This window comes from Zeugodacus cucurbitae, chromosome 3 (assembly GCF_028554725.1).
Source record: "Zeugodacus cucurbitae isolate PBARC_wt_2022May chromosome 3, idZeuCucr1.2, whole genome shotgun sequence".
In the NCBI taxonomy this organism is placed as follows: domain Eukaryota; kingdom Metazoa; phylum Arthropoda; class Insecta; order Diptera; family Tephritidae; genus Zeugodacus; species Zeugodacus cucurbitae.
Window position 1 is genome coordinate 66,907,677 of NC_071668.1, and position 25,257 is coordinate 66,932,933.

The window sequence follows — 25,257 nt, forward strand, 5'->3', positions numbered from 1 at the left end:
TTCACACATAGTGTTATTAATAATACCATCGCTCTGAAGCTCAAGTAGCATTTTTTTATGAAGATTTCATTATTATATCTTTTCGAATAATATTTATACACTCATTAATATCTATTAAGATTTCTTCAAAATAATAATTTACCTTTTTTCGTTTCATAAAATAATTATTGTTTTCTATGAAAAAAAAAAATTATTTCTTCGGTTCCGAATTTTTTATCAAAATCCAAAACACCCCTATGACTAAATGTTTTCGTTTCTGAAAACTTATTTAGAAACATTCATTAAGGGGTTATATATGTTGAAGTCGGTAAAATAACAGAATTTTTAGCATCTTGCTCCGCTACACTAGACAAAAGTGTACTTGAGACTATAAACGCGATTATATTATTAGACTGCCGAAAGAGCCGATTTAATTTTTTTTTTTAATTTTCCAATTGTAATTTTTTTTGCCCCTGAACGATTTCATTTTTTCGTTGAAATTTTTATATCAATGTTATAATTTTTCAATACAATACAGATCAAAAAAGTAGCTTTTTTGAGCAAATCATCCCCAAAGAAAAACAAATTGTTTCACTCCAATGTATCGTTCAAGGGCACCACAAATCCCCATACTAAAGAAATTTGAGTGGTTTTAGTTGAGCTGATGGACTGGAATCGTAGTCACGGCAAGGCAAGCCTCATTGAAAAAAACTCGTTTTGCGTAAAAAAATATTGGTATTTTTTATGTTCTTGATCTGATTTTACAAATTAGACATTGTATATTGTATTCAATAAAATTATGGCTAAAACCCTCTACAGAAAATCTAAATTTCCCCCATTTTTCCACATCTCTACATATGTATATAACCTCGCAAAATGTGTTTATATTTTATAAGCCGTTTGAGAATTATATAGTTTGCTGAACGAAAGAAATTACTCTTTTGGTTCTCTTCCCAAAAGTTAGCCGCTTAACCTCTCTCTTTCTTTGTTTCTCTCTTTCTATATATATCTCTCTCTCTCTCTGAAGCTGAGAGGGTAACTTTTCCGCGACTATGAGCAATATTATTCAGGGTTGAAATCTTTCTATGCATTAAATTTTGAACTGACCATCTTAAATATCGAATTAACTTCATAACTTTCGCAGAGGTTATCAACTCTGAACCCATTCCTCTTATCCAAAACAAATTGTTTCACTCCAATGAATCGTTCAAGGGCACCACAAATCCCCATACTAAAGAAATTTGAGTGGTTTCAGTTGAGCTGATGGACTGGAATCGTAGTCACGGCAAGGCAAGCCTCATTGAAAAAAACTCGTTTTGCATAAAAAAATATTGGTATTTTTTATGTTCTTGATCTGATTTTACAGATTAGATATTGTAATAGTATTCAATAAAATTATGGCTAAAACCCTCTACAGAAAATCAAAATTTCCCCCATTTTCCCGCATCTCTACATATATAACCTCGCAAAATGTGTTTATATTTTATAAGCCGTTTGAGAATTATATAGTTTACTGAACGAAAGAAATTACTCTTTTGGTTCTCTTCCCAAAAGTTAGCCGCTTAACCTCCCCCTTTCTCTGTTTCTTTCTTTCTATATCTCTCTCTCTCTCTCTCTCTGAAGCTGAGAGGGTAACTTTTCCGCGACTATGAGCAATATTATTCAGCACTGAAATCTTTCTATCCATTAAATTTTGAACTGGCCATTTTAAATAACGAATTAACTTCATAACTTTCGCAGAGACTATTAACTCGGATCCCACTCCTCTTATGATACTATTTTAAGAGGGGCTTTTAGAGAGTGAGAATTAAAATCTAGTTGCTCTAATGTATGCTTTATGTTTCAACTATATTGCTGATTGCTATTTCAAATCACTAACCCGGATTTTTATTTGATCAACGACACATAACTCGATCGTGTTCTTCAAAAGAATTTACAAAACATTTAAGCTCTTATTAGTTGACTTTTGGTTACATCGAATTTTCATACGTGAGAAAAAGTAGTCTTATCCGCGTCAGTCTCGATATGGTTTTTGTTCTTTATCCTTTTATCTGTTGCATTGCTTCAGTGGAGATGATGCTATGAAGATCTCGTCCGTCTGCTACAAGCACGTCCGGACATGTCTCCAAGTCCTTGTTATAACTAGTTGGCACAGAAACAGGTGGTCTCATTTGAAGAATCCGTGAGCAACTTCGCTTCCAGGAGCTCAATTTTCGACTGAATATATGGTTACTCTTGAACAGATTACATATTTCAGAGGATCAAATATGTCTGAGAGTGAAATATATACATAGAGTTCTTGTATCTCGATGCAGGCTTGGGTTTACAGAATACTGGGAACTAAAACTAGATATTTATAAACAAGTAATGAGATTAGAGCTCTACATAGAATGACAAAAAATATATTTCTGGTTTAGAAGCTTCTCACAGAAAACTATCGGTAATCGAGTTTTTGATTCGATATTGAGATTTAAAGAGATTTTTCGACCCTTTCAAGAAGATCAAGTTGTTAACGATCCGAGAAGTAAAAGTGGTAGGTTTAAAAGAACATCCATGCAATATATAATGGTTTACGGATTTTATGGCAATAGACAAATATAATATATACAGAGGCTAGGGTTGCCCTCAATAAATTACTTTCTCTCTCTCTAACTGGTCGTGATGTGAAGAGTTCTCCTCTGACTTTTACTTCTCCTCTTAAATTGTTTAAAAGATATTTAATCGATATTTTTAACTATTAAAAAAATATATTTACAAAACTAGAGATATAATTTATGTTCGTCGATTCACTTCCTTTCTCGCTTGTTTTCGCCCATTTTGAGTTGCATGAAAAAGTGCGAGGACTGACAGCAAAGCCACCAATGCAGTTCAATGGTAGAAATCGACGTTCAGGAAGGACGTTTATAGAAGACAGCTTGAAAGCGTAACATATGCAAATCACCGATTGCAAGTCCAACCCACGCATACACACCCATCTAAATGTCAGCTTTGTGTGCACATGAAGCTGGCGGCAGTTTGACTTCAATGTACGCCACCCCCCCGACTTGCACTCCCTCAGCTGTCAGATATTGTTTTTCCACATTTTTTTCCGCTTGCGGAAAAGTTCAAATTTTTTTTCCAAAGTTTACACACACATTACCCTAAATGACAAATGGCAGAGCAATAGTGGCACACTCGCCTTTTACATCGCGCATCCAAACCGACGACACCTTTCGCAGCGCTTGCAATGCAGTTTGAAAGTGGTTGGAGTGTGGTTAGGAGTGTGTAGGGCATGTATATAGACGAAATTGCCATGGACCCTTTTGCATGGATTTATATATGTATTTTTTGTAATTTCTTTTTGATATTTCTTTATTTATAATGACTTTCTACATTTCCTCGCTGTCTTTGTTGCTTTCGTTGTTGTTGCTGCCCTCTTTATTGTTGTTGCTACTTTCGTTCATGTTGTTATCGCTGCAATGTTGTAATTTTCTACGCTCGCACTTTACGAAAATATCTAACTGTAAAAGTTACGCTCAACGCTTACAAATTCCTTTAGTTCTGCACCTTCGGGCGAGCAGTGTGTGTTTGTGGGTATGATGCAAAATAGATAAGGATTTTGTGGCAACTTTTTGTTTACTTAGAGTGTGGGGTGCACGGAGCACGACAAACACTCGAAGAAAGTTATGAAATTATGTAACGGGAAATTTCAAAAATATAAATGCAATTGCAATGGCTGGTGTGGGGTTGCGATAAAAATAACGGTCCATATTATTTTAAATGTTGTTATCACGATGTAAAATTCAAGACGCCCTCAAGAATGTGCTATCATCGGCTATAATCAATCAATACAATCAACAATCAATAACTAGTTGCGAATTGTGTAAGCAGTTAGGGGGAGAATCGTCGGTAATTTTATAATAATTGGAGATTAACATTAGGTTACATAGGTTGTGCTATATAATACATAGTATGTAGACTCTTCAAGAGCGCAGAGTGAAGGTTAAGTATAAAACACAAACTTCAAAGTCAAATAATTCTAATTATAAATATCCCACGAGACCCATCTGTTAGCCAAAAACGATATACTTATATAGAGAGGGAAAGCGATAGATGGATGAGAAGTTTCAAAATTTTATAGATAAAGAGAGCGAGAGAGTGTTGTATAAATCTTAAAAAAAAAATTCAAAAAGAAAGATGTAAAGAAAGAGAGATAGAGGGATAGTGTGTGTTAGAAATATATACTTATATAGGGTGGTAAAGAGAGAGAGAGAGGTAGAAGAGATATCTTTACAGATAGAGATAATTAAAGAGCGAGGGTGAGGAAACCAGATTTGTTAATATAAATAGTTATTTACATCAGCCCAAAAGTCAATGAAGCCTCCAATCGACTCCAACTTGCCTATAAGAGGCTTGGATGGAAACTGGGCACGAAGTGACGAGGATAAGGCACATTGTTTTGCAAATCACCTAGAAAAGGTATTTCAACCTAATTGCCCAAAGAACAGCTTTAAGCTGCCAATCATCTCCAATAGCGCTAACGAGTCGCTTGGGTCTATTCAAACGTCATCTTCTGAAATTATTAATATCATAAAGGAGCTGAATCCAAAAAAGTCGACAGGACACGATAAAATTACTCCAAAAATGCTAATTGAGTTACCAAATATTGCTTTAACAGTCGCGCTTTAACCTCGCTCTTTAACGCTATTCTCAGTTTCGGGTACTATCCAATTTCATGGAAAAAGTCGCAGATCATCATGATAGACAAACCAGGTAAAGACTTGACACAGCCGCCTTCATACAGACCAATCAGTCTTTCTAAAATATTTGAAAAGATGTTACTATCAAAGATGTCTCCTTTCCTCCATGAAAATAATGTAATACCAACGCACCAATTCGGTTTTCGTGCAAACAATAGCACTGCAGAACAAGTAAATAGAATTACTAACGAAATCAGAAGGGCGTACGAGTATAGAGTGTACTGTTCTGCTATATTTCTAGATGTGGCTCAGGCGTTCAATAAAGTGTGGCATGACGGGCTTTTATATAAGATTAAAAAAAGCTTACCTCTCGAAAGGCATAAAACCTTGGAGTCTTATTTAAAAAATAGAAAGTTTACTGTCAAAGTAGGAGACTTCATATCTGAAGAACGACCAATAAGAGCTGGTGTACCGCAGGGCAGTGTTTTAGGGCCAACTCTATACATAATATATACAGCAGACCTTCCAACAGCAAGTAATGTTTTGACATCAACTTTTGCCAATTATAGCATCAAGAACATTAAAGTATAAATGTAAATGAACAAAAGTGCAAGCATGTTACATTTTCCCTAAAACCAAAAACGTGCCCGGCAGTTAAAATGAACAATATTTTAGTACCCCAAGCGACTGAAGTAACATATCTTGGTATTCGCTTGGATAGAAGGCTCACGTGTAGAAAACACATATCGAGCAAAATAACCTGCATGAAGATAAGAGCTGCCAACTTAAATTGGCTTCTAAACAAAAATTCAAAACTTAGCCTAGACAACAAAGTTCTGTTATATAACGCGGTCATAAAGCCCATTTGGATGTATGGCATTCAACCGTGGGGTACGACCTGTGCTACCAATATCGATATAATTCAGAGATTTCACTCAAATGGTACATGCGTAATGAAAATATCCATAAAGATCTTGGTATTCATATGGTAAAGAAAGAAGTAGAGAACAGCAGAAACAAATATTTATCCAAACTCCGAGATCACCCAAACCCATTGGCTAATGCTTTAGTACATTCTTGTAATCAATCACGTCTAAAAAGAAGAGATATGCCAGCACACTGAAGAGCAACGTTTCACCAAAACAACAATCACTTGGTTGAGCTTGTCTAATTTTAATTAGAATTAAGATTTTATAACTTATTGTTAGGCTTCATAGAGCAGATTCAATAAATAAACAAATATTGACTTCAAAAAAGAAACATCCAAAAAGAGAGGGACTGTTTTAAATAGAAATTGAAATACAGAGAGTGGTCTAAAGGGATAGATAAATATAGATTACCATACATCATCATCATTAGCTTTTTCTGTGCTTTGGTCTGCCGAGCAATACGCTTCAAAGCTACTCTGACTTTTGATAATCATATATGTACATATGTATATTAACTATTCCGTGTGAATAAAAAAATTTTACGTTTTTCTAAAAAAAATTGAGTATTAAATGCCGAACACATCTTTAGTTTATGAAATAAAGCTTTTTATCCAAGGTATTTAAGCGTCTTTTGTTAAAAATAATCTCTAATGGCAAGAACTCAATATCGTTCTTAAGTATTTTTCAACGGCTGTATATTATTCGTTGCGCTTTAATAAATCATACCACACTATCGTCTTGAATTATATATATTTCTTTCGAAGGTCATCAAAATTTTTTGTAATTTTATGTTATTGTCCATGTTTCAACGCCATAGCAAAAGACTTGTCGTACTATGGTTCTACAGGGCTACTTTGCATTGTCTGTTGCTTAGTTAAGATTTATAGTGTTTTACAAGATATACGAAAGATCTATTCCATTATATCTATACCTCTCATACATATGATATTTCTTATTGAGAAACTTTGGTAATAATATAAGTCAATTATGTTTAAGAATGAACAGTTGACGTTTTCGATCTGCGATTTTCCAGAAAACAGTTGGTATTTTTGTTGCTATTTTGTTGTTATCTTATTAGTTGCGCTTTAATAAATCGTGCCACACTATCGTCTTGAATTATATATAAATATATGTATTCCTTTCGAAGATCTTTTTAGCTTATTGTCCATGTTTCAACTCCATAGTAAAAGACTTGTCGTACTACGGTTGTACAGGACTACTTTGCATGGTTAAGATTAGCTTAGTTTAAATTTAAAGAGTTTTATAAGATATACGAAAGATCTATTCTACCATATCTCTATCTCTCATACATACATATGATATTTCTTATTAAGAAATTTTAATAATAATATAAGACAAGAATGTTTAAGAATGAACAATTGACGTTTTCGATCAGCGATCTTTCGATCCAGATATCAGTTGATATGTTGCTCATAGAACTCTAAATTCTGCATTCTTTTAAAAATAGTATCGAATAAAGTTGTTGAGAAAATTATTTATATAAGACTAAAATCCATCAAAGGTTTCTAGAAGACTGATAAAGAAGTTACGGTTACTGACTTTTAGATCATACACTGTTTATAGGTCTAACGCTTCTACAAAAGATTTTCCAGAGTTATTATGCACTGGAGCTATTAAAAATGCCGCAACTGATTCTAAAACATATGGATCTTTATTATTAAGATTATGACTCTTTCTCAACAGAAAGTTTGGCATATTTAAAGTTGTTTAATAGCACTTCCAGCTACAAATCGACGAATAAGCTTTAAGTCTCTATCCACAGATATCTTTTCTAAAATCGACTTTAGTTTCTCAGTCACGACTATATATTGATCTACAACTTTGCTTACGCCGTTTTCCAATAGATGTCTCTAGGGTTAAGTACTGTTTTATATCGATCTTGGACATTTGTGCCAACATTAACCCAACACAATGTATGTATGTGTAGAGATCTGTTTGCTTCCCAAACTTATTCTCAACTGAAAATGCCACTTTTTGAGCCGAACTTTCGACATTTGCGGAAATTTTACTTTTTGTTTTAATTCCAAGAAAAGTGCGGCTGAGGCTCATCGAATGCTCTTCAAAGATGCTGAATGGGAAGTATTACTCGACTGAAACCATCACAGGAGATCGATACCGAACGCAATTGATGCGTTTGAGTCGAGCACTAAAAGAAAAACGGCCACAGTACGAGGAAAGAAACGATAAATTCATTCTCCAGCATGACAATGCTCGGCCTCACGTCGCAAAGGTGGTCAAAAAATATTTGGAGACGCTGAAATGAAAGATCTTACCCCACCCGCCGTATTCTCCAGAAGTTGCTCCATCTGACTACCACTTGTTCCGATCGATGGCACACGGTCTAGCTAATGAGCACTTCAGTTCTTATGAAGAAGTCAAAAATTGGATTGATACTTGGATCGACTCGAAAGATGAGGAGTTCTTTCGTCACGGAATACGCATGCTGCCAGAGAGAACGGTCAAAAGTAGTAGCTAGCGACGGCCAATATTTTGAATAACATTTTTGTAACGGTTTTTATAACCATATAATATAAAATATTTATTATAAACCGAAGGAGAATTGCACGACTTCACTCCAGAACGAATCAAACACAATACAAAAATGCATTTCGCCTAAAATTATGCCAACTGAAAATGCATATAAGCTTTGCATTTGTAATAATTTGCTATTGCATTCACAGTTAGACCACACACCGCCCACACCTGTGACTGTTCTAAATAATTGCGAAGTACCCAACATGCTTAAGCCATCAGCTGGGGACAACGATGACTGTGTCTCTGTGACTCGTCGCCTTGACTTCGTTACACTTTGCGAAAAGCGAAAACTTTTGCGTGATAAGAAAAATGAATGCGAACATTGTAAACAACAACAACAATGGCAAAAAAACGTGAGAACTATTGTCAACGATGCACTCAATATTGCAATGGCATACGGAAGAAGTGAAACAACGAACCGAACCGGTGGGGGGTTGGAGTGTTGTTGGCGAAAACGTAACAAATTGATGGAAAAGAAGTAGCATTGTTCGCTACGGAGAAAAAGAGCGAAAAATGCTTGTGGAGCATCTGACAAATTTCTATGCAACGGAGGCGAAAAAAATGCGAAAAAGTGCTACGTGCAACAAAAGTCCTTCACGCAACACACACACCCACACACACATGCTTAGTCATGCATAAATCATGTTGTTTGTTTGTTGTCGTACTCATCGACGATGATGGCGGCGGCGTCATCCGCATTCGCGTCCTCAACGCTTTATTTGTGCTGTTTTGTTTACGTGCAGCGCCAGCAAAACAGGCCAATGCAATATGCGCCGCATGCAAAAACAAAAAAAAAACACAACAACAGCAATTTTTTAACAAAAAACGCACCTAGCGCTGGTGTCTCCAAGCTTCTTGCAGAGCTGTGTTGACTCTGTTCAGTGGCTGACAAAACAGCAGCGCCAGCAAAGATCAGCTGTTGTGTTGCGACCTCTGCGCTTGAAGCTGCGCCCTCAGCGTGTTGGTGTGGGAGTACTCGTATGTGGTGGCATTGTGCAGCGGTGTGGCACTATAAAGAATTGTCGGGAAGATTGTAGTAGTTGTTGTTGGTTTTCTTCTTACTTTTGCTGTTGTTTTCGATTTTTTCTTGTTTTATTGTTGTTGGTATTGTCTCTTTTTCTTCGTCTCATGTTGTTGTTACTGTTGTTTTTTGCTTTTTAACACTTTGTTGTTGTTGTTTATTCTTCTTTTTCTTCTGATGTTGTTCCTGCTGTTGCTTTTCCTTTTACCTACCATTTTGCTGTTGTTGTTTCTTCTTCTTCTTGCTGTTGTTTTCTTCTTCTTCTCTTTTTCTCTTTACTTTTTTCTATAATTATATTCTTGCCACATGTTGCACTGAGTATTATAGTTTTGTTCACATAACGGTTGTTTGTGTCACCAAGAAATATAAGAGTTAGATATGGGATTATATATATATATAAATGATCAGGATGACGAGTGGAGTTGAAATCCGGATGTCTGTCTGTCCGTGCAAACGATAACTTGAGTAAAAATTAAGATATCTTAAATATTAATGATATCGAAATTTGGAACACATATTCCTTGGCACCCTGAGGAGGTAGCTTTCGAAGATGGGCAAAATCGGAACACTGCCACGCCCACAAAATGGCGAAAACCGAAAACCTATACAGTGTCGCATACCAATAAAGCTATATAAACCAAACTTTCTGCAGTCGTTTCCTTTAGCCATTTCCTTATACAGTCCAAAAATGAAAGAATTTGGATCATAACCACGCCCACCTCCCATACAAAGGATATGTTGAAAATGACTAAAAGTGAGTTAACTCACTAACTACAAAACATCAGAAACACAAAATTTTACAGAAGAAATATCAGAAAGAAGCTACAGTGAGATGTTTTTACGAAAAGGTAAATGGGTGTGGTGTCGCCCACTTATGGGTCAAAAACCATATCTCAAGAAATACTCGATCGATTTCAATGAAATTCGGTATATAACACTTTCCTGACACTCTGATTACACGGGTGGAATATGGGCGAAATTGGTTTACGCCTGCTTCCCATATAACTCAATTTTGAATTCTTCTGATTCGTTCACTTTATAATACATCTATACATTAGGAACCACTGAAGATAGCGGAATAAAACTTTACACAAATACTGTATTTGCGCTGTGACATCGCTTGTGGAAAAATTGTCAAAATCGAACCATGACTTTTCAAGGCCCCTGATTTCGAACATGAAGAACTCAGCAAATAAGGGTAATTTTTTACCGAAAATTTCGGTAAATCTCTTAGATATATTAATTTAATTCAGAGGAAAACTTTTTCTTCTAATAGTGTGTCTCTGTACAAGAAATGGTTAAAATCGGGTCATAACTTCCCCTAGCTCTCAAATAGCTAATTATTGGTAGTATAAAATTAAGTGAGCGTATAGTCTTCGTTATATTGTATCTTGGTGGTGAAAACGAGTGAAATCGGTTCAGGAATTCCGTCAGTCCCCATATACGAGTACTATTTATGATGATTTTCGTTATTCTATTGAACTTTATGCCGAACATATGGGATTCGAATTCTGTTATCTTTATAAAATTACATCAATAAATTGCGATAGAGAGTATAAAATGTTCGGTTGCACCCGAACTTAGCCTTTCCTTACTTGTTTTGTTGTTGTTTTCATTATTTTAGTTGTTGTTTCCTTCTTATTACAATTGTTGTAGTTGTAGTTGTTGTTGTTGGTTTTTCCCTATCTTGCTGTTGTTGTTGTTTGAGTCTTATTCTTCTAATGGTTTTGTTGTTGTCGTCTTTCCATTTCTTCGCTATTATTTCTGTAATAGTTGTTGTTGCTTTATTCGTCTTACTGTTGTTTTCATTGTAGTTTTTTGTTGTTGTTTTTTTCTCACCTTTATTTTATTTGTCTTGTGTTTTCATTTTGTTATTGTTGTTGTGCTCTGTCTCTTGCTTCTTCTTCTTGTTTTCATATTTGTTGTTGTTGGTTTTGTTTTTGCATTTCTTGTTGTTTCCTTCATTATTCCTGCTTCAGCTGAGTAAGCCAGTGTGTCATTGCTTTGCCGTTTCTCATGAGTATACAACTGTATGTGTGGCACGTCTGCGTTGAGGCGCCACAATTGGCGTCTTCACTGCTGCTATCTCTTAGACAACTACTTTACCACACGCCCCTTTTCAGCGCATCGCAGGTGAAGCGATAATCCGCGGAAAAGCCAAATGTGGCGGCAACTGATAAAAAACCCGTTGTGATGCATAACAAGAAGTGCCGAGAAAAATGTCAAATTGAGTGCATTACCGATGAGCATACGCAGTAGCGGCGGCACTGCACTGCAACTTGCCACCCAAAAGGCAAGAAAAATGCAACGCTGTTTGCATACATATGTGTTCTTATTTGGGTTTCAATGTGGTTGTGTGTGCCTTGGTGTGTTGCAAGAAAATACAAAATGGAAATTAACTCAAGTGGCTGCAATTGTTTGGAAGTCTTCCATCTGTCGTGCTGTGCCGTGCTGTGCTATTGGCAAGCGAAGCTATATATCTGCATATTTGTATGTGTGTATATGTTGGCGGCAAATGTAAGTTAAGCAGCAGCTGACGCGCAAAAATATTGCTTTCCATGCTACGTTAACGAGATCGTCGTCGTAAAGTCGCGGCTGCTGCATCGCACGACTCCTTCGCCCGCTGATTACATGTGTGCTTTTGTCAGTCTGTTCTTGGCCTATTGATAGACTATCGAATTTCAAGGTAAAATACGTGATTGCCAATAGCGCCAGCTGCAACACACACCCGCCTACTTTTGCTGCTTCGTATAAAGCATGCTATAAAATGTGATGCATTGCCAGTGTTATTGGCGAGGCAGGAAAAGTTTTCGTGAAAGCTTTAAGATTTATGGCTTTCAACCACAGAAAGTTTTGTATTCTCAGTTGTTGACAATATTCATTTTCAATGTGGACTTTTTATTGTTGCTTATATATAACCTTCTTATTGATAATAGAGTGATCCTTATATTGAGAAGGTTTTGAAGTACACGGTTTGGACGTATTCTTCAGTACTTGGGAGCTATTTGACTCTTTAGTAGTTAAAATATAAAGATTTGTAGAACTATATTTTTTTGTATCTCGAAACAGCGTGGACTTTATCGGCAAGTAAAATTCTTGTGAAAATTTAGTAAAGATAGACTATATAGTTTTCGACTGAGCGATAGAAGTCTGTTTACAGATTAAAAGAATAATGAAATTCGATTTTTGTTACTGTTTTTCGAGTACGAGGGTGGTACAGTATCTATCAATAGCATCAGACTACTTTAGTATTAGACACGTGTGGGTGTCGGGTCACAGCGGTACCATCCGAGCTCAGCAAGCGGTGGTTAAGGACCAGCCGATGCGTGACTGCGAAGCCCAGAGTGGACTGTCCTCTAAATAACTTGCTCTCAGCAAAGTTCAAATCCCCGCAATGGTAGCGGTCCTTATTATACAATGTCCAATGGGCTCCCATGGCGTTAGGCTAAGCATACTTCAGCATCCAAGTTGTCAATATTGCATGGAGGAAGACGAGATTTAAATACCTATACACTTTTTCCTTTGCTACCAAGGTTTTGCTAGACCGAGGCTGAAGCAACTCGACAGCACAAGTTTCGGCTTACCTTATGAGCTGGTTCATTTAAATATTAACTTAAGAACGATACAGGCACAAAACACTTCCTCGACGCTCGAAGGTCTGTGGCATTCATGTCATGTCGGAATTCACGGTAACTCAAAGGTCTGGCGATTTTAGCTGCCTTATTGAGATCTATTGGGTCAGCCCATTAATCTAACCTACCCTACCAGTATCTTTAATAAGATAGCGACGCTTTTAATTACAGGCATAAACCAAAGGCTGACAAAAGAATGTTTTTATCCAAAGAACAAGGCAAAAATAATTGATGTATACGATTTGCAATATTACAAGTTCAGCTAGGCCTGGGTGTCTATCAACGTCCCCTGGGAAATGAACTTATTTACATTGCTGATAATCACTCCGTTCAAAAGAGTTTTGTTGCAATAATTACTCCACCTCAATGAGCTTCGAAAATCTGGATTACCAATATTATGGTCCTACTCAGACTACCAGCCTTATTGTACCTTATTCCAAGAGCTTAAGCAATTGTTTAATTGCGGTAGGATACTAGGACAATGCGAAATATCTTCTTCTCATCTTCTGCTCACATTCTGAACAGCAATAGAGGCAATGATGATCTCCACTCCCGTGCTCACGATCCGAACTATTATCCAGCCAAGAACTGTCAGCTCGGCAGCATTCCTTAAATTCCAATCCCGAGCTCTTCAACAGAATGAAGATGATATGTAATTGATCAAAGTCGACCTTGTATTCTAACTTCGAGCTCTATGCAACGAGCTCCCACCAACTAATCGTAATGGTTCTAGGAATGATATTTAGTCAGGACAGCAGAGTTTTGAGTTTGTTAGATTTCATTTTGGTTTACTGAGTGCATCAAACTTGCCGATTAACGGCAGAGCCATCGAAGGATCCTTATCGAATAATTCCTTGTAAACAACAAATTCATTATATATTTATTTCCTTTTGTTAATATTATTTTGCTGTTGCTATAGTAGAAAGTGGGGGCCACTACCACTAGTTATGGTGATAACTATGGGATGGATTTAGGAATACTTTTGTCAAAGAATGTCATGAATAACGAGTTTCGGGTTAGTACTTCAGACTGTCTGAAAGTTTGTATTTGTCTAATTCGTCTAGATATTAGCTGTCCTACGAATACACTGAAGACACTACAAAAAAGCTCTTTAAAAGAGCTTAAAGCTTTGCTTGAACTTTGACCTAAATTAAGTATTCTTTTCTTTTGTTATTGATACCAGAAAAATGATACCAGAAAGAGCTTAAAGCTTTGTTTGATCTTGGACCAAGTTTTTCATTTTTTTTGCTGTTGAGTTCTACTTATTATGCGATAAATCGTTGCTGCTGTAAATCTTAAATTTTCCTAACCTTACTAGGCTTAAAGAAAAACCTTTTTTTCTCCGAATTACACCTGACGGGGTTACAATATCCGACCGTGCCACGTAACGATCTCCATTATCCAATTTAATGAGCCAACAAAACCTCGTTCAACTCATTTTAAATTAATTTAAAACCATATAAACCAATTTAATTTTTGTTTTTTGGGTCGGCGTCGCAAAATGTGTACGCGTCATTTGCCTTTCGCTCCACAAAACATACCCAATTGTCTGCAAATAACGCAAATACTAGCAGCTGAATTCAGGTGAAAACTGTTTCCACTACAATTTGACACAAATTAAAGGTAAACAAAAGAGGCGTGACGTCGACGTCATTAAAAATAGCGGCGGACGAAAATATACCGTTGTATGACCGTGCGGATGACATTATTTGCACAAAATAATGGGTGAATACTTATGCACATTGGAATTTTCCGAGTCGCAGAGTCGCGGCATTGCGGTTTTGCGGTCGAAAAAATCACACACACATACAAACCGATATAAACGATATACATCTGTATAGAGAGAGAGAGAGAGAGAAAGAAAAGTGAGGAAGGGTGATGAAACCAACGTGAGCAGCTTGTTACGATACGGTGTATGTGTAACGCATATTAATCAATAAAAACGAGAATCACAGCAGAAAGATGGATGATGTGGCATTTGGACACGCAATGCCCTGGCCCTGCCATTTATGTAGTGCATTGAACGGAAAAATATAAATGCATATGTATCATGTATGTATGTATGTATGTGCATGCGATTTTAAAGCTCATGGCACCTGAATGCATACACCATGGTAATAACAACAAAAAATTGACTCATCCATGTGCATGCGCCTGAATGTATGCTACTTTGTGTACAGATACACACAGTTGAACTCGATTGGTGTTGTTTTTGTTGCAATACCTTAAATGTTATGTCCACCAAACGTTCGGTTAGTGCGTTTCTTGTTACACATCACTGTCCTTTAGTGTTCTTAAACTCGTTGGCAGTAAATAAAATTGGTTTGTGAATGGTCTGAACTTAACCTGAAAGTGTTGAGATTATTTTAATGTGAATATAGGTACTTTGAGTTGGTTAAACGTTTTAAAGATTCATACCCTTGCTAACAGACTCTATCTTAATCTATCTAAAGTCTTTTCATCAGCCAACACAACTAGCAGCTGATGTGGCGATCGGCGTTTGAAAAAGAAACCATCCATAAAAGAAGAAGTCTAAAAAATAAACGCTTTCGTTCTCACTCTAATCCAGTCTTCATTGTTCCAGATCAGTTTTTCTTGTTCTTAAAGCTAAACAGGTAGTGCCGCGAATGTAGCTCGAGAGACTATACGGGTTGGGACACATTTGTCTTGAAATCGTTTTGGCCAGACCTATCGAATCTTATCCGGTTCGGAGAAGTGCACCGCCTAATTTGTTGAAACTAGGCGGAAACCTAGGTGAAACGGTTTATTGATCCTATTAAAAAATCTTAGACGCCTAGAACCTTTGTTCTTTTATTTAGTACCTGGTTGAAGTTCTTCCTAAGTTCAACTTGGTTCTGGATTTCTTACATCAAAAAACATTAAATTTTGAATGAAAATCAAAGCATTGGTAGGCTGTGATGTCTCTGGTTCACAATAAAATGTAGAGAGAGACATGAGTTCGTAGCGATCTTTTCGATTATCGAAACATGCATAACAGCAATTTTCGGTCCAATGATTTAATGATTTTTAAGAATGCTCTTCAGTTTCTATCTAAGAGTAATAAGGAAGCATTATAGTTAGGAACACGATTATGGTCTAAGGTTTTTATGAAAGTTCTTCGGTTTCTATCAAAAAGTAATATAAAAAGAATTATGGTTAGGATCATGATTCTGGTCCAAGGTTTTTGAAGAATGTTCTTCATATTCTATCTAAGAGCAACAAGGGAGCATTATGGTTAGGATCACGATTCTGTTCAAAGGTTTTTAAAGAATGTTGAAAGTCCTCGGCTGTGAGAATATAATATGATTATAAGTGAATCATGCCTCTACATCGATGGAGAGAGTTGGTGAAAAAGGAGCTATCCGAAAGAAATACGGTTCCAAAAATTAGGGACTTCAATAACGGATTTCAATGAGCAAACATAGCTAAAAAATACATTTTTGTTGAAAATATTCTTCTCCGCGTTGACATTGACTTCGTCTTCTAATATCTTATGTGAAATATCCATAGCTTAGCCCCAGATAGGAACATTTGAACAGTCTTAATAAGTTTCATTATGCATTCCGTAGGACCACTCTTCAATTTGTACACCCAATCTTCACAAAGAGACCAGTCCACTTATGCATATTTATGGAGCTATTTATATGTCTACGCGTGCGTAATTTTGAAAGCGCCGAGGTCGTTGGCAAACATCAAATTCACTACGCAGACTGCATATCATACCTACTGCTATTGTTGTTATTATTGTTGTTTTTGTTGTTATTTTACGCCCCTTTGGGGTCAACGCTGCAAGTGAAATAACAACAATGCCGTTAAATGTTGCACATTGCAACCAAACTGAATGGAACTGACTCACTGACACCGGACAGACAACATCAAAGTGGGGGTTTTAATGGCAAAAGGTAAATACTGCGTATTATCGTGTACATTCGATGGGAAAATAATGGATTGACTCTGGCAGGCAGCGTTGACTTTACCAATGTGTGTATACAGCCCGTCCGTCATGCAACAGACACATCATGCTTGCCACTGTAAACATGGCTCTTCAACAATATATGTATGTATGCAGGTGTATTGAGTTGGATTTTTTATATATATGTATGTGTGTGTATGAGTGCATGTATGTCTGTATGAGTGCATATTTTCGTATAATACAACTCTATATGATTCTGACGGCTGCTGTTAACTTGTTTTCCATTTGGATATGGCTTTTGTTTTTACTGTCGCTGTCATGGCATGCCGTTATATACATACATATACATAAATAGGTATGTACAATGTTGCAATTGTATTTGTATGTATCACTCTGTGATCTATAAAATTGTTGTGTCTGCTTGCCATTTTGTATTTGGTACAATTTTGAAAGAGTTTTCTGATTATTTTCACATTTAAAATCCTAACCTCAATTTTCTGTATTGCTCCCAAAGATCAGTTTCTAAATTGTAAGATACTGGGATAATCTTGGAGACCCCAACATTATCTATAGTGATTGAATACCTCATGAATACTTCATCTGTATTTCCGAGTTCTGAAGCTTGTTATTGCCAAATTTTTATAAATTAAGGTCGATGGATCTTCACACATTTTCCGAGTTTCATCTGAAGAATTATGCTCTGTAGATTCAACAAACTCAAATAATGTAAATTTGTAATGATTATACATGGGTCCTGACTAGTATATATCCCAAAACCATGTACATATACTCACTGAAATTACTTTGCTTAGTAGCACTAATTAATTATTTTGCTTTAATATTTCTTCTTCTTCGGTGTAGATCCTTGAGTATCTTGAGGTTCCTTCATATACAAAATTCCAAAAATTCTATATTTTAGATTTTTAAGATTTTGATCAATGTGGATGAGGGTATAATCCAGATCTACATCTATATTCCACACTATCCATATCTCTACCATCTCTAAGCTTTCAGGAAAACTAACAATCCGTATTGTTCGACAGATCAGAACGCTTTTGATAAACAGATGTTAAGAAAATATTTCAAAATCCAAAAATTATTTTAATATTTTCGAAATATATATTATTAAAATAAAAAAAATAATACTAAATTTACAATTAAAATTTAATTAAAAAATAATTGAAGACTGACATTTTTAATTTTGAAGTTTTTTCTAATATTTAAGAAAATTTGTTTTCGAAAAACAAAATTTTTTTTTTTTTTTATTTAATAAAAATAATTGACACAATAATTAATAATCAATTAAAATTTAAATTAAAAATTTTGAAGACATTTCTTTCTTGAAAAATGTCTAAACAAATTTGTTTTTGAGAAAACAACAGCCACTTGAATAATTTATTAAAAATATATTAATAAATTAAAATGAAAATTTCAAAAATTTTTCTTTTGAATTTTCAAACAATTTTTTTCCAAAATTTTCAGAAAAAAAATTCTACAAAAATTTAAATTTTATTTAATTAAAAAATTTAGATTTATTTTAAATTTGAAAAGCATTTCTTTTTGAAAATTTAGAAGAAAATAAGTTTTAAAAATTAAAATTTTTTGAAAAAAAATTATTTTTGAGAAAAAAAACAGCCACTGGAATAATTTATAAAAATATATTAATAAATTAAAATGAAAATTTCAAAATCAATTTTTTTGTAATTTTCAAACAATTTTTTCCAAAATTTTCAAAAAAAAATTTAAATTAGATTTAATTAAAAAATTTAAAAAATATTTATTTATTTGAAAAACATTTCGTTTTGAAAATGATGAAGAAAATTAGTTTTAAAAAAATAATTATTAATTTACAATTAAAATTTAACCAGCCGCTTGAATAATTTATAAAAAATATTTTGAAATGCATTTTATTGTGTTTATAAAAATTAAAAAAATCAAAAATAAATTTTTTTTGGAAATTTATTAATTTAAAAATGTAAATATCAAATTTTTTGAGAAAACAACAAACACTTGAATAATTTAATTTTCCAAAAATTTCAGTAAAAATTGTACAAAAATTTAAATTTGATTTAATTAAAAAATTTAGAAAATATTCACATTTCTTTTTGAAAATTTTGAAGAAAATTAGTTTTAAAAAATTAATTATTAATTTACAATTAAAATTTAATTTAAAAATTACTAAATGAAATATTAATGTTTGAAAAAATTTAAAATTTTGGAAAATTTTTTCAAAAAAAAAAACAAAAATTGTTTGAAAATTTTTGAAAAAGCATATTTTGAAATTTCGAATTTTCAAAAATTACTTTTTTGAGAATGTTATTAACTACAAAACTGTAAAAAACTCAAAATTTTTTTCGTACCGAAGCCTCGGACGCAGACCAATCGTTTGAACCATAATGTCCATATAAATAATTTTCTGTATATACATATGCACCTACATATCTATACGTGTCTGCATTGGCATATGCTGTTGCTCCATACACACACACACACACCCTCACTGACAATACCTTTATATTTTGCTGTATTTTCAGCACACTTTGTTGTTTTTAAGCCATGCTATTTGTTGTTGATTCGTTTGTTTTTGTTTGCCCTGCTATTTTGCCAACGTTTGTTGTTTTTCAACGTTTTGTTGCTGTTCTTGTTGTTTTATACGGTTCACCTCACTGATGTGTTGATGGATGAGCTTGTCAATTATTTGTCATGCACTTGTTGTTATTGTATATGTTATTGAGCTGAGTGCAGCGCCACAGCTCGGCAACAATAGCAGCAACAATGACTAATGCAAAAACAATAAGTGAAGCAGCAGCAACAACAACAATAATAATAGCAATAGTAAAAGCAGGAACGCCGATAGTGCCAACAAAATGGCTGCAAACATTATTCATTTGTTTTTGTTGTTCTTGCTGTTGTTGCTGCTGTTGTCTCACTCCACTCACCTGTCCGTTTCACTTTTTTCCATATTTAGTTATGCATTTGTGTTTTATTTATTATTTTTACCTTTTCATATTAGCATATGGATTTTGTTTTTGTTTTGGTGTATATGTATGTTCATACATACGTATTTATGTAATTATTTATGCTCTGCATCAATTTTTCCAGAAAAAAAATGTATAACCATTAAGTAATTGCGAAAATGTTGCAAATATTTTTGTTGCACATTCAAGCGGCGAGTGTGTATGTATGTATTGCTTGTTATGTGTAAATTAGCATAACGGTAATTTCTCATTGTTTATATTCTGCTGACAAATTAGTGACACTAGAACGCTGCAGCTCTGTTTTAAAGGTGAAAGCTTAAATTTCTATTGTATGATATCGCATTCCTTTAAATATTCGTTTCATCTTCCCCTTCTATTGCTCCTGGGTCAAAATTTCTGACTAATGAAAATAATCTATATACTTAAGCCAAGTGTGGTATATAAGTCGATCGTGATGCGCCTGTTGTCGCGCGCCACAGTGCACCGTCGGACGAAATATTGAATTTTTTTTAAATACGCAGAAAATTATAAGGAATTAAAAAAAAATATGCCATGAATATGGCACGTGACCAAATCAGTGTAAATCTAGTTTCAAAAATTTTTTTGATTTTTTTTTTGTAAAATTTTTGAAAAATTGAAAGCTTGTAAATTTTGTTTAAAACTGTTACGAATCCTCTGTATATCCTGTAAATATGAAGCAAATCCATTAAAACCTGTTAAGTTTATCGTAATTTAAAAAACTCTGACTTAAAAATTAAAAACCCTGTAAGTTCTAAATTTTTGAACAATTTTAAAAACCCTTTGGCACACAAACACCTCACACCTAACACTAACGTTATGCTAAGTTTCAAAAAAATCGGCTGACCCCCTACAACATTGATATTTCTGAGAAATTTCGACCCTCCATCTTCTGCTACTTCTTCTATATCTAGTAGAAGTTCAGTTATTCAATTCACTACTTACATTTTTCTATCTAGAATGTACCATTTTTTCAGATATCCTATATTCCTATATCTATTTTCCTATATCTATCTGAAGAGTATGTATTTCTACAGCGAAGATTGCGTTATTAACACTAATAATTTTAATTTTATATCTATCGTCGTAAATATCATATAATTAATTTCATCTACAAAGCTTTGCAAAACTTCGAAAAGATCTAATATTAAAAATGTCTTATCTCCAAAGCTTCCAATATTAATAGATTAGTATACTAGGTAGGTACATATAGTGGATGTCGAAAGACACACTTAGGCCTTAGGAGCCCCATTGTGTTACCCCTCACACTACCATGTCCTCCTTGAACCACACAGTGGTCTTAATTCAAAAAGCAAGTGTGGCTCACATTCAATCAGACCACGTTTGTCTGCTTGTTGAGCAAGTCAAGAATTACTTTCACTGAGACTCAGCCAACTCTATGACATATTTGTCAGTTAGGCCAAAGTTAGGTATATTCCCTCTATATCGGTTTCTAATTGTAACGTGGTGCACAATCTTGCTAGTTCATCTGTTCCACAGTTACCACGAATATCGCTATGTCCTGGAACCCATTGCTGATATTTAGTATACTAAGTAAATTCTTTTCCTTCGAAAAATATATAATTATGGCCACTTATCTTGGTTTTAAGCTCTAAACATCCATGACTTCGGACTGTGTGATTTGAAGATATATCACTAATGTGAAATATTCGGGGATATGAGAACAGATTGAACTCTCGGAGGAATCATGGTCATGTAATTCAGTCACACCATCTTTTTGTCACTTTTAAAGCTGCTTTCGACAGCTGCCTCTATGCCGCGATGTCTGAATTTGGCATCCCTGCAAAACTAATGCGGCTGTGTAAGCTGACGCTGAGCAACACCAAAAGCTCCGTCAGGATCGGGGAGAACCTCTCCGAGCCGTTTGACTCTTAATAACTCGAGCTGCAGAGATTAACAGAGAAGGTACAATCTTTTATAAGAGGGTACAGCTACTGGCGTACGCCGATGATATTAGTTCTGCTGCAATAACAATGCCAGCCTGGAAATCCAACGCAGAATCACTCTTGCCAACAGGTGCTACTTTAGACTGAGTTGGCAATCGAAAAGAAAAGTCTTCTCTCGGCGAACAAAAACTAAACTCTACAAGTCCCTCATCATTCCCGTCCTACTTTATGGTGCAGAAGCGTGGACGATGTCAACATCTGATGAGGCGATACTGGGAGTTTTCGAGAGAAAGGTTTTGCGGAAGATGTATGGTCCCTTAAACATTGGCAACGGCGTATACGACAACGGAGTATAAAAGTAGATTATGGTATAGGTAGGTTATAATATAGGAATTATTGCCCAAAAATATACTAATTTTATCCGTTTAAGTAAACATATTAATACAATTAATAACGTTTACTAGTAAATAATATTCATATCTATATACGTACATCCAAAACTTAATTCCGTATATAATCGTGTACATAAATCGTTGCGTTCAGCTTAATTTAGAACAACCGTCACATGTCCCCACAACCGTTAGGCGTTAATTATAGTAATTGCGTGTACGTGATACCTCACCGATTGTCTTGGGGTTGTCGCTTATCCACATATCAAATACATGTTTAATCGTGCCCAATACAATAATAATTAAAATTAATTGATTTGTGCCTTGAATAGAAGTCAATCACCCAAGTTGCACATACAAATTACCGATAAGTTAACGATGGTAGTAGTGGTAACCTAATGGGGAGAAACGAGAATTTCGACAATAGCCAGGTGTGGAATAATGCTGATTATTAACCACCACAAGTGACGACAAGCGTCTTGTAAACAATATTAACTGATAAATGGCTTGAATCTGGGTGTAGTACACAGCACTTTCCAAAATAATTTTCAAATTTCTGTTAGAGTTGATTAAAAGATATTGTAATGACGAGTCATCAACGAAGTGTGTGGTCTGGTGTTGTCCTGGTGGAACACTACACCCTACCTGTTCACCAATTCTGGGCGCTTCTGGCCGATCGCCTGCTTCAAGCGGTCCAGTAGTACGTAGTAGATGATAGAATTAAGCGTCTGGCCTTCGGGGAGCAACTCATAGTTGATGATTCCGTTCCAATCAAACCAAACACACAGCAAAACCTTCCTGTCCGTCAATCCCGGCTTGACCACTGTTTGGAACGATTCACCGGCCCTCAACCACGACCGTTTTCGCTTGTTATTGTCGTATGTGATCCATTTTTCGTCGCCAGTCAGCATTCGGTTCAAAAATGGATCGAATTCGTTCCGTTTCAGCAGCATATCGCAGGTGTTGATTCGGGGAAGAAGGTTTTTTTTACGTCAAATCATGCGGCACCAAACATCAAGCTTTTTTGTGTATCCAGCCTTCTACAGATGGTTTAAAATGGTTTGGTGACTAATTCCCATCTCCTGGGATTCGATGTTTTCAATGATTTAATCGGTATTCGTCGTAACAGATCTTTCGCCGTCTGGCTTATCCATGGTGTCGTTTTCACCCGCTCTTAATCGTCGAAACCATTCCTCCGTAGTTCGAAGTGATAGAGTACCATACCCCAAAACACCATTCATCTCACGGCACGTTTCTCTAGCGGATTTGCCTTTAACGAAGGAAAACTATTCAAACTAATCATGCATTGCGTCGTTTCGTAGGTTATGTCAAGACCTTTCAAAGATGTTTAGTATTGCCAGATATGAGGTCTGTATCTCAGATATCTTAATTTAATTCAGAGGAAATCTTTTAGTTTGTCTCTGTACCAAAAACGGTTAAAATCGGGTCATAACTTACCCTAGATCCCATATACCTTATTATAGGGTTTTCAAAATTACGGTAGGCTTTATACCTTATAAGTCGGTTAATTTGTTAAATTTCTTAGCCAAATTAAGTGAGCATATCGTCTTGGATATAGTGTACCTTAGTGATGCAAATGAATGAAATCGGTTCGGGAATTAACTCAGCCCTCATATACTATATATGATGATTTCCGTTATTCTAGCGGACTTTATGCCGAATATGTGGCTCAAATTGTGTGTTATCTTAATAAAACTATAGCAATGTATTGTTAGAGCATAAAGTGTTCGGTTGTACCCGAACTTAGCCCTTCCTTACTTGTTCACAATTAATTTTTTTAAAAACTTTCACATAATTTACATAATTCAGTGTTAAAAGGTGCGTGGAGTCCCTACGCCCGGAAGAAGTTATACTTCTTAGTGATATTCCAAGAAATGCCTATCATTTTGTATGAAAGAAAACTAGCGAAAGGATAAAAATATGGTGGAGTGACCAACACTTTCTTAAATTCACATTTTATAAATTTATTATGCACATTTTATAAAGCAAAGTCCAAATCAATTATCATTTCTGGGTTCTGACGGATTGATATCTATAATTGGATTATGATAACTAAAATACGATATGAAATGTCTTACATCTATTTTATCTATATTTCTCGCGAATAACGCATCATTAATCATACCTCCTTTTGTCGTAGAATCATTTCTTCCATTGATCATTTCTAATGAAAATCTCTCTCAGAGGAATGCCAGTAATGGTTCAGCTTCTGGCAAAGAGAAATTTACATTGAAATCTCCCGCAAGGAGTACCGACATCATTTCTAATATGTCACAAGATAAAATTAGAAATGAAGTTCATAAACCTCACGCTGTCAGATAAAACGATAGACCTCCTCATCGCGGGTGCTAATACTTTCGATTTGCAAAGAAAGTAAATGAAGACTGACCACAGAAATTATCCTGTGAAGTATAGTCTTAACTTTTCAACGGCCAACGCCGAATATTTCCACCAAAAGTCACACAAAATAGTTGAGAATTCGCAGAAATTAAACAGAAACGAAAGAAAAATAATGCGCAACCATACAAACATACATATGCGTACACATGTGAATATGTCACCAACCAAAAATTTAAACATTGTTCTACAAAAACAAGAATTGCTCAAATAGCATAAGCATGGCAAGTGCTTTAAGTTCTCTGCTTTACTCTCATTCACTCTCTCTCTCTCTCTCTCTCTCTCGCGTTAATTGTTCAACGCTATTCCCTCTCCACTGAAGCGTTAAACAATTATCGCAACCTTTTCCGAAGTCGTATAAGAAGTTTAACTTCAAAAAAATATTTTTACAAAGAAGACCAACCCTTTCACAGATGTGGTGGAAACCAACTGCATACTCACCACACCTGCTGTACCTTAACTGTCCCCACTTCTGCACTATTTCCGCTACTTACACCACTCCAACTATCATTTGCTTACCACAAACTAACGGCTTTTACGCATTGCACTGATTCCATTGAAATGCTGCCACACGAAAGTCAGCGTACATCAATGGTGGCAGTCAATGGCGCGCAGCAGCACTTTCAATTGACGTAAAATCGCATTTTTTGTCTGATTTAATTATGAGTATTTGTTGTGGTGGCTTTTTGCGAGCTATTTTTCAGCGTTAATTGTGTTGCTGTTGTTGCTGTCACTATTGTGTTTGTTGTGCTTATTGTTGTTGTTGCTGTCATTGTCACATTGACTGTTGTGCGATATTTGCTAGAAACCCATTTAACCGTATTTAATTTGTGCCATT

At 35.2% G+C, this 25,257-nt stretch overlaps 1 pseudogene; it reads right to left on the minus strand.

Moving 5' to 3' along the window:
• Nucleotides 1–24,260: 24,260 nt before the first annotated feature.
• Nucleotides 24,261–24,441, minus strand: LOC128920807 (small nucleolar RNA U3; annotated as a pseudogene).
• Nucleotides 24,442–25,257: the final 816 nt, after the last annotated feature.